General features: G+C 40.8%; 1 long non-coding RNA gene across 1 annotated transcript; it reads right to left on the bottom strand.

Moving 5' to 3' along the window:
• Positions 1 to 413: 413 nt before the first annotated feature.
• Positions 414 to 12,429, bottom strand: LOC116558334. The gene is made up of 2 exons (XR_004271960.1): positions 10,383 to 12,429; positions 414 to 1,138 (listed from the first exon to the last, which is right to left on the bottom strand). It is a non-coding gene; the product is annotated as an uncharacterized LOC116558334 (long non-coding RNA).
• Positions 12,430 to 18,416: the final 5,987 nt, after the last annotated feature.

Below are 18,416 nucleotides of genomic sequence, written 5' to 3'. Positions count from 1 at the left end.
CTCAGGTGATCTGCCCGCCTCAGCCTCCCAAAGTGCTAGGACTACAGGCGTGAGCCACTGTGCCCCATTGAACGGCGATGTTTCTAATGACACGAGACCTGAGCTGCGTGCTGCCCTAGTCACATCAATTGCTGTGAAATTGCAACCAGATGCCTTGCTTTGTCTGGAACTGTTTGAGTATCAGGTTGAGGAGAAGGAGCAGGGCAGGCCAACTGTGTCTTCATGGAAATACCATCCTGGGAGCATAGAACATTCCCAGTAGATTGATGCGGATGAGAAACAAGAGAAGGTGTTTGGTGTTGGGGTCAAGACGGTCATCTCTCTGAAAAGAGCAATTAAGAGCCCTCCTTTCTGTCCTTCAGGAGCTGTGAGGTTATTGCAGGCTGCAGGAGTTGTGCACCTTCCCCAGAGACTTTTTGGCAATTCTCTCTTGAGGTCCCTTCCTGGAGAGCAGGTCCAATGCCTTCTGCCTTCATCACCTCCCATGCTCTTTTTATGGTATTTAGAAGCCAAGCTTGTGTCCCCCTTCTCTTTAATGTTTTCTGCGTCTCAGGTGCAAAAGGGCTCTTGTGGACATTCCACACAACACTAATGAATCCATTTATCATCCCGCCCAGGCCCCTGTGGAGCTACTCTGAGTTCAGAGCTCCCACGGGCTCTGAACTGAGCTCTGAACCAAGCATATTGATGATCTTAACAATTAGTCTCTCTCCCTGAGAAGTAAGAATAGAAACTTGGAAAAGACCTTAGTGTTTCCAAGAGCATACAGCATAAAGTCCCAGACCCCAAAGAGAATTTTGAAGGTAAGCCCACCTCAGCCACAGCAGGAGGGTTTCAGAACTGCCCCAGCTGTTGTGGAAGCTGGGGACTGAGCAGTCATGGCCCTGTTAAACAAGGGAGTCATCCACAAATCAGAAAGTGTCGTGTATGTCTCTGTGTGGAGACCACCTGATCATACTTCTAAAATCTCTTTTTCATTAAAAAAAATCTATGAAGAAATTATTTTCCAAGAATTAAATTAAATTCCAAACCTGAGGTGTATGTTGAGGCTAGAATCCAAGATTCAGAGGAGGATAGGGTCCCTCTTCAACCAAGTATCAAGCGAGCCCCTTTGAAATGCTGTGATTACCTGAGGTGGCTAAAAAGATTACGTAAAAAAGTTGGTAGAAATTGGGAATTAAAGATAGTTTCTTCACCCTTTACATCAAACACAGGTTTAATTGTATGTCCCTAAAAATATTCGCATGAGCCCAGCACAGCGGCATGCGCCTGTACTCCCAGATACTTGGGAGTCCGAGGCTGGAAGATCACATGAGCCCAGGATTTCAAGGTCAGATTGGGCAACATAGCAGGACCCCTATTCACATGACTTATGCAACAATATGAGAAGCATACTGATCATCTTAACAATTAGTCTCTCTCTCTGAGAAGTAAGAATAGAAACTTGGAAAAGACTTTAGTGTTTCCAAGAGCATACAGCATAAAGTCCTAGACCCCGAAGAGAATTTTACACAACACATTCTACAAGCACCAGTGATTTAAAAAATAAAGGTTGTTCATATTGTTTTATCTTAAAGGGCCAGTTCACTTCGATTGGCACAGAAAAGAGACCTAGAAAAAAATTATTGTGTCCTGAAAGATTTGATGATGATGAAGACATTGCTACAATTCAACTAATGTCTCACATGTCAGTAGGTAGACAGAGGATTCATTATCCAAAACAAGACAGTAGTTTTTTGTTTGTTTGTTGTTTGAGACAGAGTTTCAGTCTTGTTGCCCAAGCTGGAGTGCAATGGTGCCATCTTGGCTCACTGCAACCTCCACATCCAGGTTTCAAGCAATTCCCCTGCCTCAGCCTCCCAAGTAGCTAGGACTACAAGCATGTGTACCACGCCTGGCTAATTTTTATTTTTAGTAGTGATGGGATTTCTCTTTTTTGATCAGGCTGGTTTTGAATGCCTCACCTCAGGTGATCTGCCCACCTCAGCCTCCCAAGGTGCTGGGATTACAGGCGTGAGCCACCAGGCCCAGCCGATGGTGGTTTTTCTATTTAAGAAATCTGAACTAAGAAGACTTTCAGCAAATGATATGTCTTCAATAATGTAACCAAAAATAAAGGGATACAACACAGATTTGTGAAGCACAGAGAAAGAATACAAGCTAAAATACTGACATCTTCAGTTGTCTCCATTCAGGATCCAAATCCAGCTCATACAATTTACAACTCTTCGACTGGATAAAGTAACATAATAGAGGTGTGAGTTTTAGTATGGGACTTTTAAAGATCATCTTTAAAGTTTTCTAAATAAAGCTAATAATTTGAAAGTGCTCTGTTTACTATAAGAAGGAGCCCAGATGATTCTAGAAGAACACCAGAAACATGGCACACCCAGGAAAAAAAAAATTCCTCTATAGAGTTAGAACCTCAATCATATTTGCAGTGACAAGGATGAGCTTATCTGTGCTGCACAGAGAAACTAAGGCAATCTATTCAGTGCCTAAACTTCCTACTATTCCAAGCATCTATTGGTCTTTTTTGAAAGAAATATACCACGTGTTCTGAATTTCCTGTGAGTGATACCCTGTTATATTCCAAGGATCTGCTTGGATGTAAAGAGTACAGCAAAGGAAAAATAAGGCATGTTGAATTCAATTAAAGAAAGAAGAGTGAGGAAGGGAAAGAGAGAAGAAAATATCCAGAAAAGAGAGAGAAGGGGAAAGAAAGAAAGAATCAGAGACAAGAGGAGGTAAGGGGAAGAAGGCAAGAGAGAAAAAGTGGCACAGAAAGTTGAGGGAAGGAGGAAGGAAAAAAGGAAGGAAAAAGCATGAGGGAAAAAAAATCAAGAGAGAAAGAGGGAAATTTCGAGAGGAAAAAAATTTCAAAAGCCAAAGGGCAGGTCAGAAGAGGAAGATTCCTAGAGAGGTTGAGGAACTGAAATAATAAAATAGTTACCCAGTCATTTAGAAACTCAGCAGGTCAGACCTGGAAGAAATATTACAGGGCATCTTGTCCAGCCCTTCTGAGTACAGATTCATAAATAGAGGCCCAGGGAGGTTAAATAACAAAATGGAAGCCATATAGATAAATACTGCTTTTGAAAAAAATTCACAGTAACAAAAGAAAGAGGTGCTTTAAAGGCAGGTTTTTTGAAAGTTAAATGCCTGAGCAGCACCTCCATACCTTGCACTGATGTTGCATATTAGTCTGAGAGCTGGGAATGGACGCAGGTTATCAGGAAGTGGTCCATATCCAGAAAGACTTGAGAAGCAATCATTATTCAGCATTGTCTGTGCCATTACTTGGCTTGAAATCAATTCCCAGTGCAACCAACAGCTCCATAATCAAATAGAAGTACAAAAACAAAAGAGCAATAATAACAAAAATCGAACCCCTCTGGTATTTAGAAAAGAATAAGAGCTTAAACTGCAGGGTCAGGCTGCCTCTGTGTGAAACCTCCCTGAATCATGTCTGGGTGACCTTGCAAAAGCATTTGCTTTACCTCAGTTTCCTAGTCCGTGAATTGAGACAATAATATCAGGTTGATGCAAAAGCAATTGCAGTTTTGCATTACTTTTCATGGCAAAAACCGCATTACTTTTGCAGCAACTGGTATTTGGCACCCAATATTGTTGTGAGGATTAAATAACCTGTGTAGTGTGGGGTTTTTTAGACTTTTATTTTACGTTTGGGGGTACATGTGAAGGTTCATTACATAAACACGTGTCACATGGGTTTGTCATGCAGATTATTTCATCACCCAGGTATTAAGGCCAGTATCCAATAGCTATCTTTTCTGCTCCTCTCCCTCCTCCCATCCTCCCACCACAAGTGGACTCGAGTGTCTGTTGTTTCCTTCGTTGTGCTCATAGGTTCTCATCTTTTTTTTTTTTTTCGAGATGGAGTCTTGCTCTGTTGCCCAGGCTGGAGTGCAGTGTCAGGATCTCAGCTCACTGCAACCTCTGCCTTCCAGGCTCAAGCAATTCTCCTGCCTCAAGCCTCCTGAGTAGCTGGGATTACAGGCACCTGCCACCACACCAGCCACCACACCCGGCTAATTTTTATATTTTTAGTAGAGACAGGGTTTCACTATGTTGGCCAGGCTGGTCTTGAACTCCTGGCCTCAGGTGACCCGTCCACCTTGGCCTCCTGAGTGCTGGTATTACAGGCGTGAGCCACCACGCCAGACCAAGTTCTTATCATTTAGCTCCCATGTAGGGTGTTAAGCACAGTGCCTGGCTCCCCAGACACAACTAGTTCCTGATGCTTGTGGCTGGGCATGGTGGCTCATGCCTGTAATCCCAGCATTTTGGGAGGCTCAAGGTGAGAGGATCAGCTGAGGCAGGAGTTCGAGACCAGTCAGGGCAACATAGTGAGACCTCATCTCTACAAAAAAAATTAGGCAGAACGATTGCTTGACCCCAGGAGGTAGAGGCTGCAGTGAACTGCGATTGTGCCACTGTACTCCACCCTTTGTGACAGAGCAAGATCCTGCCTAAACACACACACACACGTACACACACACACACACACACACAAGGTGAGTCAAGGCAAATGCAGTGGTTCATGCCTGTAATCCCAGCAATTTGGGAGGCCAAGTCAGGCAGATCATTTAAGGTCTGGAGTTCGAGACCAGCCTGGCCAACATGGTGAAACCCTGTCTCTACTAAAAATGTAAAAATTAACCAGGCATGGTGGCACACGCCTGTAGTCCCAGCTACTCAGCAGGCTGAGGCATGAGAATTGCTTGAACCCAGTAGATGGAGGTTGCAGTGAGCCAAGATTGGGCCACTGCAGTCCAGCCTGGGAGACAGAATGAGACCCTGTCTCAAAAAAAAAAAAAAAATTAAAAAGTTTTAAAAAGATGAGAAAAAAATTTTTAAAAACCACACACACAGAAGGGAGAAAAATAGTCAACATGTACCATGGCTTGAGAAAAAAAAAGTTTCTGATTTCTTGTTGGGTTATTTGAGCCTCAGTACTTCCCCAGCTGTGTTTAAAGCACTGAACTTACTATGTCATTTTTGTAAAATGTTTGGTTATGAAATGTCTTTGACACTTGCTATGAATGAGTAAGATGGGGTAGTATCAGGCTGGCATCAAGACACTTGAACCTCTCTCTGAGACAGCCAGTCAGTGGGGTTTTCCCAGCACAATTTCCCTATTTTTGAGACTAGTCACCAGTCCTAGTTATGAAGAATAAAGTTATTTTGGTGTTTGGACCTGCTTGGCTGCAGACCTGCTGAATGCTATTTGTTTGAAATGAAAACAGAAAGTTTCAACAAAGGCAGGGGTTATTAACTTACAAACATTCATGTTGATCTGTTGCTTCTACTATTAAAATAGCCTTCTACCCATTTCAGCTGAGGTGCTGATTTCTCCGTGACCGCTTCCCTGGCTTTCATGTCACTTCTGAGTGCTCTTTTATTACAGGAAGTGAAGTAAATCAGTGGGGAGGCTGATTAGAATCCCCGTTAGAGGCAAGTGGATAAAAATGAGATTAGGGAATGTGAGTGCATCTCTAAATCACTGCACTTGACCAAACAAATTACTTTTAAGTATGCCTTCTCTTCAACCCAGAGCAGTGTTAGTGATCCAGAAAAAATGATTCAAACTCAGAGAGATAAGCAATAGGCATTGGCTTTTCACATTCACGTACACATGTACACACACACTCACACATGCACATAAGTACATGCGTCATTTTCTTCAGGTGAGGTGCTATTTTGCCTCTGTAAAACTTCTCCAGATATCTTAAGTCTGCTTGTCAATAACATTAATTCCTATTTATGGTGTGCTTTCTAAAGGCCAGGCACTGGGCTAGGAGTGTTACACATGTAATTTCATTTAATCTTCACAACAAGTCAGTGACATGCATATTGTTGCTTTTTTATAGATGATGAAACCGAAGCTCAGAAAATAAAAATATTAATCATAATAGTTACATTTTTTGAGTACTTATATGTACTAAGTGGTTTTACATATGCTACTTCATTTAATCTTTTTAACAATTCTGTGAGATAGATTTGTGTCCCTGTTTTAGAGGTAAGGAAAGTATGGCTCATAATTATTAATAGTTTGCAATAGCTGCCACTTATTGCATACTAATTGTATGCCAGGCACTGTGTCATGTCTTTTAAACATAGCACAGTCTTTTGTAACTCTTACAACTTACTAGGATAAATCTCATACTCTTCACTTTAAAAATAAGTAAATGAGGGCACAGCAAGCCAGACAACTTGCCCAGCATCACTCAACTAAGACAAAACAGAGCCAGGATTTGAATCAAGAACTGGTGATTTCAAAGCCTGAGCAACCTATGCCAGATACTATACCTACTTCATTGCTTTTCTAATTGTGCATTTATTTTTTCTTTATTTATAGGAATCTAAATGGTATAATGAAAGAACATCCAGCTCTAGAAGACATGGATTCAAAACCAGTTTAGACGGGATCCTGCTGTTCAGATGTGGAACAATTTGAACATGAAAATAAGTAATGACAGTGGTAGATTACAACCCATTTGATAAATAGGAATTCATGAATCCACACTGAAATGAATGAATAGATGAATGAACAAACAAGTGAATAAAGCAGAAGAGAAAGCTCTTCTTTAAAGTAGAAACCATGTCAAAGATACAGCAAGAATGATCGAATTAGAAAGCTACCATTTGGCAACCTCTAAGTTATATTTAACTCTGGCAGGAAACATCAATGAACGCAAAACCGTTTCAGTTGGTGAAATGTGAAGTGAGGAATGAGATTTTGTATAACCTTAAAGTATCTTCCTACAAAATATTTATTAGTAACAAGGGGGAAAATAACTTTACAGCAGAGAAACCAGAAAGACACCCCAATCTTAATTAAGAGGTGAAAGTTAACACCACCAGTAAGAGGGGGTAAAAATCACATATCTGTCAATAAGATGCATTGAAAAGAACCCAGCATGCATGATATCTTGTCAAAAAAATATATACCAGGGTCTCATGATGAGAAAACATCAGAAAAACACAAATCAAGAGACATTCTACAAAATGACAGATGTATTATCTTCAAAAATGTCAAAGTCATGAAAAGATTGAGGATCTGCTCCAGAATAAAGGGTGTGGAGACATAATTGAGTGCAACTGGTGTCCCTGGATTGGATTCTTTGCTGGAAAAATCTGAAAAGTTTGAATGAGTTCTCTGAGCAAAAAATGTAGAGTTCTTTGTACCATTCTTGCAACTTTTTATTAAATTTGGAAGTTGTAAAATTTTTTTTAATTGTTTCTTTTTTTTTTTTTTTTTTTTGCAAATCCACCACTTTCTTTGTGATCTTGAGCAAGTCATTGGACTTCTTTGAGTTTGTTTTGCTCTGTGAAAATAGGAAAATAAGTCAGTAGTTTTGTTGAAATGATGAAAATGAGACAGTATACACCAAAACACTTAGCATTTATTAGATGACTAACAAATACTAGTTTCCTTTTTCTTTTCAACCTGCTTGTCTAATACTTTGAACTTGATCTGTGGGTATCAGGAGGAATAGCCTGACATGTTTTGTTTTACAAAGTGAACAAATATCAGTGTTAGAAACATTCCAGAAACTTCACTCTCACTGCTTTATTTTGAGTGACCTTTTAATCTGCTTGGGAATTATTTCATAGGGTAGTGTTTTCCAAAATCAGTGTCAACAGATGTATTCTTAGAGGTCCAGAGAGCTCTCTGGAGTTATTTTTGTGTGTTCTCCTTTAAATGATAATAAAAATTAATATACTCTTATTAGCATCATCAGATTTGAGTGATTTCAGTGTCCATATTTGTAATGTTTTTGAAATTTTCAGAGCTCACATTTACAGTTGCCTAAAAACAAAATAGTTCTACTTTTATTATCATGAGTGAATGAGAAAAAGTAGACTCTCTAAGTAATTGTGTATTTGCACCAAGTGAAGGCCATTGCTAACAAATATAGCACCTCTGCATGACTACAAAAAAGATATACCTTACTTCTGCCTTTCAAACAAACTGTCTTGCTATAGACAATAAAGATAATAAAGTAGTAAGTTACATGTTGCTTAAAGGTGATACACGTTATGAAAAGAGAAAAGGCAGAGCAGGTTAAGGAGAATCAGGAGTGCTAGATCAGGGTTGGGGAGGGCGTCAGCTTGCAGTATTAAATATACTGGCCAGAGTTGGTCCAATTAGGAAGGCAACATTTGAGCAAAGACTATTAGCAGGTGAGAGAGAGATCTGGGGAAAGATATCTGAGAGCAGCAGATACCGAGAGGACAAGCATTTGAGAAAGAGAAAGCTATGTCGCTAAAGCAAGAGTATGACTAGTGTGTTTAAGGAACAGCAAGGAGTCCAGAATGGCTGAAGCAGAGTATGTGAAGAAGAGAACAGGAGGAGATGATTGTCAGACAAATAAAGTGGAGAAAAATACTAGGGTATTGTAAGGATTTGGGCTTTTAGTTTAGCTGGAATGGAGTTTTGAGCAGAAGAATAACTGGATATAAATTACATTTCGAAAGGATCATTCTGAGTACACTATAGGTGGGCAACGTAGGAGCAAGGAGGCCTATTTGGAAGCTACCTTAGTAGTCCAGATGAGAGATGACCATGGCGTAGACAAAGCTGATAATTAGTGAGGATGCCAAGATTCTGATTCAATTCTGAAAGTAGAACCAATCACATTTGCCCAGAAATTGAATAAAGGTGAAAGGGAAAGAGAAGATTCAATGATGACGCCAAGGATGTTTCCCTAAATGACTGGAAGATGGATTTTCCACTTTCACTGAGAGAAGGCTATAGGTAGAGCAATTTTGGAAGGGACACACCTGAGTTGGAGACATCTGTTAGACATTCAAGAGCACGGTGCATCTAGAGCTCAGGAGAGCTGGCCAGAGATGGAACTGTGGGTGTCCTCAGTATTTACAGCCATGACAATAGTCAATGGAGAGGAATGCAAAGGAATGAGTCGTGGGACTCTCCAATGGTGAGAGGAGAGGAGAAGGGGCCACAAAAGAAATTGAGAGGGAACCTCCAGTAAGGCAGACAGAAAACCATGAGTGAGGTGTCTTGGAATCCAGATGAAGAGTAGCATTGTAAGTCCAGCTCTCCTCAGGAAATCAAGACCATCCTGACCAACATGGTGAAACCCTGTCTCTACTAAAATATAAAAAAATAGCTGGGTATGGTGGCGGGCACCTGTAATCCCAGCTACTCGGGAGGCTGAGGCAGGGGAATTGCTTAAATCCAGGAGGCGGAGGTTGCAGTGAGCCGAGATTACACCACTGAACTCCAGCCTGGTGACAGAGTGAGACTCCATCTCAAAACAAACAAATAAACAAAAAACAAATAAGTCCAACTCTCCACTGGTATAGTTCAAATGTGTCCCTTCCAGTGGAATTAGGTGCCCTTATAAAGGGGCTTGACAGAGGGAGTTCATTCCCTCTTGCACTTTCACCTTCTGCCACGTGAAGACACATTGCTCTTACCCTCTAGATAATGCAGCCCTCATCAGTTACCAGATGCCAGTGCCTTGATTTTGGCCTCCCAGCCTCCAGAAGTATGAGAAATAAATTTCTAGTATTTATAAATCACCCAGTCTCTACAAATCACCTAGGTATTTCTTTATAGCAGCACAAATGGACTAAGACATTCATTAACCTGTAATAAGACTATACATCCATGCCACTTGCCATGCAGCTTCACAGCGCCCTCCCACTGTGGACCAAGGTACTTTCCCACCCCCACACTGGGCTTGGCATGTGACTTGCTTTGGCAAGTATGAATCCAACAGAGGCTCGAAGTGGACTTGCCTAGTTTCTTTTATGTCTTGCATTCCTGGCATTTTCCTTGAAAAGGACATGTGCTGGCTAGTTGCTGACTGAGGGAAAATGAAAGACTCATGGGGCATACCTGAACCCAAGCTATAGTCTAAGCCTATCTGCATCTAACCAGCAGACCTGTGAGCATAAGAAAGCAATGCTTATTTTTATAAGCCACTGAGTTTGGGCTGATTGTTATAATAATAATAAGCTTGCTGGCTTATTATTATAAGCCACTGGGCTCCTTATGCATCATTTCAGTAATAGCTAATTGTTATAACAATATGAGTCCCCAGAAACACTTATACCACCTAAAGAAAAGGAGAGCCTCCCTACCTTGATCAGAACTGACTTCACTTGCACCTACATGATGTGGCAAAAATTTGTTCCTGCTGATGAATGCGTGTGTGTGTGTGTGTGTGTGTGTGTGTGTGTGTGTGTGTGTGTGAATATTTCTCAGTCCACGCTCACGGTCATGCTTTAGAACCACTGGATTAGATGACATCTAAGGTTTCTTCCAAATCTAAAATTTCATGATTCTATATCATCCAGCTCATGCCATTTGTTCACTGCTTTACCTGTATCTCCTCCATTCTGGCAGCTTCTGCTTCAAGTTAAATGGAGGTCATTGTCTGTCCCCTCTGCTTTAGTGTCATTATTTCTGAGGTCCTTTGCAACTAGAAAATGCAAGATGCCTCCACCCATCCAGTGGTTTATATCACAGCCTTAAGATAAGGAGAGAAGAGATGAGTACAGAGATGGAGTGCATGTGGTGTGAGTAATCCTATGGTGTGGGGAGGAGCAGTAGGAACAGTTGGTGTTGGAGGATACCAGCCTTGATCCTAGACTTCCAAATCAAATCGCTGCTTGCGATACATTAAGTCAGCTCTTGGAAATAAGGCAAATAGATTTGCCATTTGAATAGAAAGCACATAACAGAGGAAGAAATGTAACTATGTGGATTATTGGAAAGTCTCATCATGAATGTCTTATCTTAGAAATCCCTAGACAGGGCCTATCCTTAAATACAGGTGGATATTGGGAGAATAACTGCTATGCGCTCTTTCTCTCTCTCTCTCTCTCTCACACACACACACACACACACGTCCTATAACTTCTCGGAAGCATACAAAGTTAAAGGGCTATAAATTCCACCTTTTAAGGAACTCGAGTCCCTTTTTTAAAAAACAAATTTTAGAGACAGAGCCTCTCTGTCTCCCAGACTAAGGTGCAGTGATGTGATAGTAGCTCACTATAGCATCAAACTCCTTGGCTCAAGTGATCTTCCAACCTCATCCTCTTGAGTAGCTGGTAGTAAAGGTGTGCACTACCACACCTGGCTAGTTTTTTAAAAAATGTTTGTAGAGAACCTTATCCCTGAATTGAGTTACAATTCATAAGGTGTCAACATAGAAAGTAGACCAGCATTTACATTAGCCATGAAAAAAATTCTAACTAAAGAGCTTAAAGTTTACTGGATTAAAAAGGAATTTCCTTCTTTTGCTATAGAGAGTATAAAATTGCTTCTTTTGCGATTTCCTTCTCCATCTCTCCTGGAAGGCTGATCTACTCCTACTTTATTCTTACTGATCCAAATCATCCTCCTCCAAAGAAGCTGGGTTGAGGTTTAGGCAGACCACAGACTGTTTTATTGTCTCACTACTATAAAAGAGTGATAAGGATCCAATAAGCACTGCTAACTTTTTTTGAACATCTTGAGACCGTGGTCTCTTTCACTGCTAGCCTTTAACTCTAGTTCAAGTGGTGAGAATGTATGTGTGTGCACATGCAAATGCATATGTTAGAAATGCGAATACATTTTTAAATCACACACTAAATGTTTCAAAAGCATGCACGAAATTAAGTCACTCTGGGAAGCCATATGCTTATTCTAGTTTTGAGGCATTCATTCATCAGCAAGGTTTTGAAGGCTGGCTACACTGAGTGGAATACGGTCATTTAACAATGTAATCTTTGTAAGGTTCATCAATCTCATTTAAATAAATATATCAGTAAAATAGATCAATTTCAGTTAAATAAAATTATGGAACATACATATAATGGAAAGTATTTCCAACTCTGAAGCTCTTAAAAAGAATTATTTAGCCCACCTCCAAGATATGCTGTTAAGCGAAAAAAAACAGACACTACAGTATATTTAGTGAGCTACCATTTATGTAAGGAAAAAAAGGATATATATGTATATGCTTATATTATAAAACCCCAAAATGTTCCTGAAAGACTACACAGGAAACTATAACTATGGTTGCCTGCAGGAGGGTGGCCCCAGACAAGACATGAAACCAGAGAAATGTATTTGCCACTGTGTATTTGAATTTGTCATGCACGTATACATTTTGCCTATTCAACAACAACAAAAAAAAACCAAAATAATAAAAAAAGAAGTCACCCTTAGTCCCATCTTTGGTAGTTATGCAGTAAAGTACTCTACCACATAACTACTAAAGACAGAAATAAAGCTGGGCTTTGGGATGGGACAGGTGAAGATTTGGACCCAGGACAGGCTTGGTGGCTCACACCTGTAATCCCAGCACTTTGGGGGGCCAAGGCAGGAGGATCACTTGAGCTCAGGAGGTTGAGACAAGCCTGGGCAACACAGTGAGACATCCATCTCTATTTCTATTAAAAATAAAATAAAATAAATAAATAAGTAAAATATTTGAATTCACATGTTAACTGGGAGACTTCCTGGAGATGATTTACCTTCTCTGACTATTCATCTCCTTCTTTGTAAAATGAGGAAAATGATAACCACCCAAAAGGATTGCCTCCAGGATTAAGAAAAACAATGAATGGAAAGACCCACTAGGCACTCAGAAAACTTTAGTCCTTTTTCTTCCCTACAGGTAGGAAGAGTCCTGGTTTGGTTATATGATGTCCTTAGTAAAGAGTTAACTGATTGCAGCCTGTTTACAATCAAAGTTTGTAAACAAATCTTCGATAAGAAGTGTCTCCCTGTATCACAGGGACAGATCCTGGGAGCAGACCTCAGTGCCTCAAAACCAAGATCCTGGCTGAGGCATTGCCTTCAGAGGAATGTGGGCGTGAAGAAAAGAAGGAAAGAAAGGAAAAAGCAAACTTTTCTCTTTTTCTCAGTACATGAAATTTTACCATTAACGTTCTCCTCTTTTATATCTTGGTGGCTGGTAAATCCCTAGCAGCCCTAATATAGATGATATTTAAACCTCATCTGCTAACACTTTGCAGGGAATTAGTTTAAGCAATTAAAATCTTCCCTTTCCTCAAACACCGCCACCCGTAAAACAGAGAACCATGAAAGGGAAGGCCAACCAGCCTCTAGTCTAGTCCAAACTGTAACCTGATGTGATTTTAGAAGTCACTCCTTCCTCAAGACCCTTTACTGCCATCTGCCGAAAAACTTTAGGTATTAACATATAGATTGTTCCATGACTACAAGACAATGATCTGGGATTGTGCGACACACAGCCTGCAGAACTGTGAGCAACGCCCCAAAACAAGCTTCACAGTTTTACCAAGGGCTGGCACTACTGCAGCACAGCCACCCTTGATAGGTTGCTATCCCTTCAGGCATGAGTCCCACATGAATTCTTTATGCCAGGACTTTCCATGGTAACTCTTGCCCATCCATGGTGCTAAATGACTATTGCTCCCTTTCCCCAGACCCTCTAGAATGGAATAGCTGCAGGGCCCCTTCAGACTATTTCAAAGACCCCTTTAGGTGTCCATGACCTCCCCAGGTGAAAAAGTTTTTAAGGAGTGTGAATTCATTTTTCCATCATTGCTCGAGGCAGCACCATAAATTGTGATAGTCAGTGGGGGCCTAATGGAATGCAGCATCGCACGCGAGTCCCATGGATGGGAAACAGATCTGATTAAGTGCCATCAAAACAACACAACTGGCCATTGGAAACTCTGCTGAGGTCTCAGGTGCTAAGGAGCAAGAGAGAAGAGGAGAGAGAAGTCCTATGGGGCTCATGCAGCCAGCCAGCCCCTCATCTCAAAGACAGAAATGAGGTTTGGCTTCATTCTTTTCTGTCCACTGATTGCTTTATTTCAAATTACCCTAACTACTTAGCATGGCAAATTAAGTTGAAACCCCCAAAAGTTTGCAGAGAATGTCATCTAATCTGATTAAAAGGAATAGTCCCCATCACAAGCTAGGGAGGAAATGGAAATTACTCTGAGTGCACTGCTATTAAATAATTTGCATAGACTTGCATATGGTATACATCAGAAAAGCATATGCTCTTTAGATTTAATGAAATAATTTTCCCTCTCTAAAGACTCTTACAGTCTCTGTCCTTCCCTATCTGTCTTTTCCTCTTCCCAGCTGTCTCTTTTTGAATGTTAAAATTATTTCATGGGGAGGGTACATAGCAATGCACAAATTATATGAAATATGTTAATAATCTTCCCGCTGGCAGGGCTGGGAGGCCCTGAAACTGCATTGCCAAACTTCCCAAATGTCCCCCTTGTCAATCTCACATAATTAAAGGCTCCCTTTACAGCCTTAAAAGGTTCAGCTTGATTCATGTGGGGCTTCCATTGATGGGGGAAGGGTGGTTAAGACCAATTCTTCGGCTCTACTTTCCCAAATAATGTCTTCCTAACTACGGAATAACATCTAAATCAAAATAAATATGAAAGGGAAAATTGCCATCAGGGCCATGTCATCTACATTGGTTGAGTCTGTGACACTGCCATTGTGGTTGCGCACATACAATAATCAACCTTGAAAAAGTTTTGTGCCTGCTCCGCTTTTCAGGATTCAAAACCCTAGACAAATGCTAGCTGCTGTTAGAGCATCGCCCCCATTCTATCAATGGAAACAAGAAAGCCCAGATAGGTGAATATGATGGGCTAGCAGCTAGTGGCTAGTGGCCGGGGAAGGGAAGAGGAGGGGAGATGAAATCTATTTTTGTATTCTCTATGGATAGTCACTAGTTTTTTAGTAATATTTTAGCAGATCTCATGTTCAGTTGTAATGTAGCCAACAGAGGAATTCTAGTGAATTCCCCAACAAAATTACATTAGGATCAAATGTGATCGTTATAAACACTATCCAGATGTTGGGGATGGACTGGATATAACTCTTTAAGCCCCAAATTACAGTATAATAAATGCAAGCATGGGGATCTGCCAATACATCTGAACTTCGTGTCGGAAACCAGGTCTGACCTTAATTTAACTCTGTAAGGACCTAAGAGTTTCCCCACTTGTATAGTTAGGATGCATCCAAACATCTCCAAGTTGCTATATTGTCATGGGTTTTATCACTTACTTGAAGCATGACCATATCAGATTCTGGAGTCAAGCCAATCTTAATACAAGCATTTTATTAACACATTTAGAAAGGAAACAGAATCACAACTAGAAATAACTATTGAGGTTATGAAACAAACCTGTGAAATGAAATACAATATAATATTAAGATCACATTTGTCCTTGGTAAATCACAGGGAGTTAAGATACTATAATAAGCACACACTAAAATATTATACTATGTAAACCAGCAACAAAAAATTTCATCTTCTGCCCCTGAAATTTTTTCAGTATGCAGAAAGGTTTTAAGGAGTTCCAAATACATATCAAGTCCTTTAAAAAAATATATGTTCTTTATCTGATTTTAATGTTGGATGTACCAAACCACAGAATGGTCTTTTCCTCGGAGAAACTTAAAATATAGTGGCAAAGGTATGAAATATACCACCCCCCAAAATTCAGAAGTTAAATCATCAAACAAAATAGATGTCATGGCCGGGTGCAGTGGCTCACCCCTGTAATCCCACTTTGGGAGGCCAAGGCAGGTGAATCACCTGAAGTCAGGAGTTGGAGACCAGCCTGGCCAACATGGAGAAATCCCATCTCTACTAAACATGCAAAAAAAAAAAAAAATTAGCCAGGTGTGGTGGCACATGACTGTAGTCCCAGCCACTCAGGAGGCTGAGGCAGGAGAATTGCTTGAACCCGGGTGGCGGAGGTTACAGTGAGCCGAGATCGCGCCACTGCACTCCTGGGTGACAGCAAGGCTCCATCTCAAATAAATAAATAAATTAAATAATAGATGTCATAAGTCAGCAGAACTAAAGCATTGAGGGTCTTTGTGCATCTCCTACCACCAACTTTCCAAATGAAAAAAGCTATTTGTATCCATTGAAAAATACTGAAAACATATGAAAGCTGCTACCAAAAATGTGAATGCTACATCATGATTATAATTGTTTACCAATAATATTTTTTAAATCATTCTTTTTTTTTTACAGATAGTAAAAATTTATCATTATCACATTCATATAGCCTGTGAATCTCCTTTTGCTGCTTCTTGCTCCCAGCCCCTTATATTTTTGTCACTTGCTATATGACATTGAGGTAGACCCAACAAAAAGAGTTTTTAGAAGGTAATATTGTCTCAGAATGGGGAACTTGAGTGAGCCGGTGCTGTGGGCCTCAAAACTGTCTCAGAGGAATAATCCAAGTGTCCATTGACAGATAACCTGATAAACAAAACGTGGTATATACATACAATGAGATATTCCTTAGCCTTAAAAAGGAATGAAGTACTGGTGCATGCTACAACATGGAAAATAGAAAACCTTGAAAACATGATGCTGAGTGAAAGAAGCCAGACACACAAGGACAAATATTCCATGATTCCCTTAATATAGGTATCCAGAGTAGTCAAATTCAGAGACAGCAAGCAGAATAGTGGAGATCAGGGGTGGAGGGAGGGAGAATGGGAGATTATTGTTTAATGGGTACAGAGTTTCTGTTGGAAATGATAAAAAAAATTCTGGAAACAGTAGTGACAGTGGTGATTATTGCACCATGCTGTGAATGTACTTAATGCCACTGAATTGCACACTTGGAAATCATTAAAAACATAAATTTTTATGTTTGCATATTTTACCACAATAAAATATCTACTGTTTTCTCTCAGGAAAAAGCAGCAGAAGCCAAGATGCCCTGGCATTGACAGCCCTGGAGTGTGCAAGGAAAAGAGATTACAGACTGTGGGTGGCGCGGGTTACCTAAGGCAGTTCCTCCCAGGGCCATTCAGTATGTGTCAAACAAAAGGGGCTGAAGATAACTGAGAATTTAGAAGTGTCTGAGCCATCTAAAGGCAATAATCCAATTTAAAAAACAAAGCAGAACATTCTACAAAGTCTTTCCAGGGGAAGGGTACCAATTTGTCACTCCTAGTATTAGACATCAATACAATGGTAGACCTACAGCAGATATTTATTATGGGCTTTCTATTTCTAAGCATATCTTACCAGAAGATGGAGGTAGAATGTGGGGAGAGAAGGAAAGAGATAAAAAGAAACCAACAGCACAACCACCAGCACTATTTATAGTAAGATTACTGTGTGCAAAGCCCTGGAAGTGTTCTACACGCGTTTTCTTATTTATTCCTTACAACTACTACCCATTCATTATCCCATATTACAGATGCAGAAACAGAGGCAGAGTGCACAAGTCTCTCACAGCTGGATAAGCGGAGAAGCCAGCCCACTGTCTGGCTAGAGATCACTCTAGACTGTAGCCTAGTATCCCTATCCTCAAGGCATAAAAGAGGGGTGAACCAATGATGCTCAAACGAGACACTTTTTTCAAACACACATGTTACAAGGTTAAAGAAACATGATATTTAAAGCTGTGAGAGTAAACAAAGTTGGCAAAGGTAAGCGTGTACCAAAAGGAGATGATGAGGCCAGAAGGTTGTCTCACATCCACATGGAAGTGGAAAATGAAGGAAGAGAGCACAATGGAGACGGAGGAGGCATGAAGGGTGGAGGAGAACACCGAGAATGCTGATGACACCAAGTCAAAGGAAAAGAGGGTTTCAAGAATGTCAGTAATATCAAATGCTACAGAAAAAAAAGAATGGAGGCGAGGCTCTTACTACTAGTTTAGAATGCAATAAGAAACAACTCCATAATCTTGGGCTTTAAATAAACAAGGTCTAACTCTTGCTAGAGATAACTTTTCCATCACTGGTTGACTGGGGGGTTCCTCTGTGCATTGATGCTCTTTGGGACTCAGGCTCATGGGGCAATGACCATCTGCAGCATTGTCCTCCCCCATGGGAGAGAGGCCAAGAGAGTGGCTAAGGAAGGCTCAGCTCCCCCAAGCTTCGGCCTCTTAAGTGCACGTGCCACTACCGCTCACAGTCCATGAGGCCAAAGTCTGTCATGTAGCCACACTCACATGAAGGGGTCAGGGAAGTGGAATTCTACCATGGGCCTAAAAGGAATCAGAAATAACCTGCAATCCCAGCACTTTAGGAGGCCAAGGCGGGCAGATCTCTTGACCCAGGAGTTTGAGATGAGTCTGGGCAACAAAGCAACATTGCATCTCTACAAAAAATAAATAAATAAACTGGGCACAGTGGCATGTGCCTGTGGTCCCAGCTACCCAGGAGGCTGAGGTGGGAGGATCGCTTAAGCCCAAGAAGTTGAGGCTGCAGTGGGCCATGATCACACCAGTGCCCTCCAGCCTGGACGACAGAGTAAGACCCTGTCTCAAAAAAGAAAGAAATATTTGTTGGACGACACTAATAACTATCACACCACCCCCAAGAGAAGTCTCAATAACAACATACCCCATAA

The sequence above is a fragment of the Sapajus apella genome, unplaced genomic scaffold (genome assembly GCF_009761245.1).
Source record: "Sapajus apella isolate SASKATOON/1434 unplaced genomic scaffold, GSC_monkey_1.0 scaffold2, whole genome shotgun sequence".
In the NCBI taxonomy this organism is placed as follows: Eukaryota; Metazoa; Chordata; class Mammalia; order Primates; family Cebidae; genus Sapajus; species Sapajus apella.
Note: the sequence above shows the minus strand (reverse complement) of the source record. Positions and strands in the feature narration are given on the sequence as shown.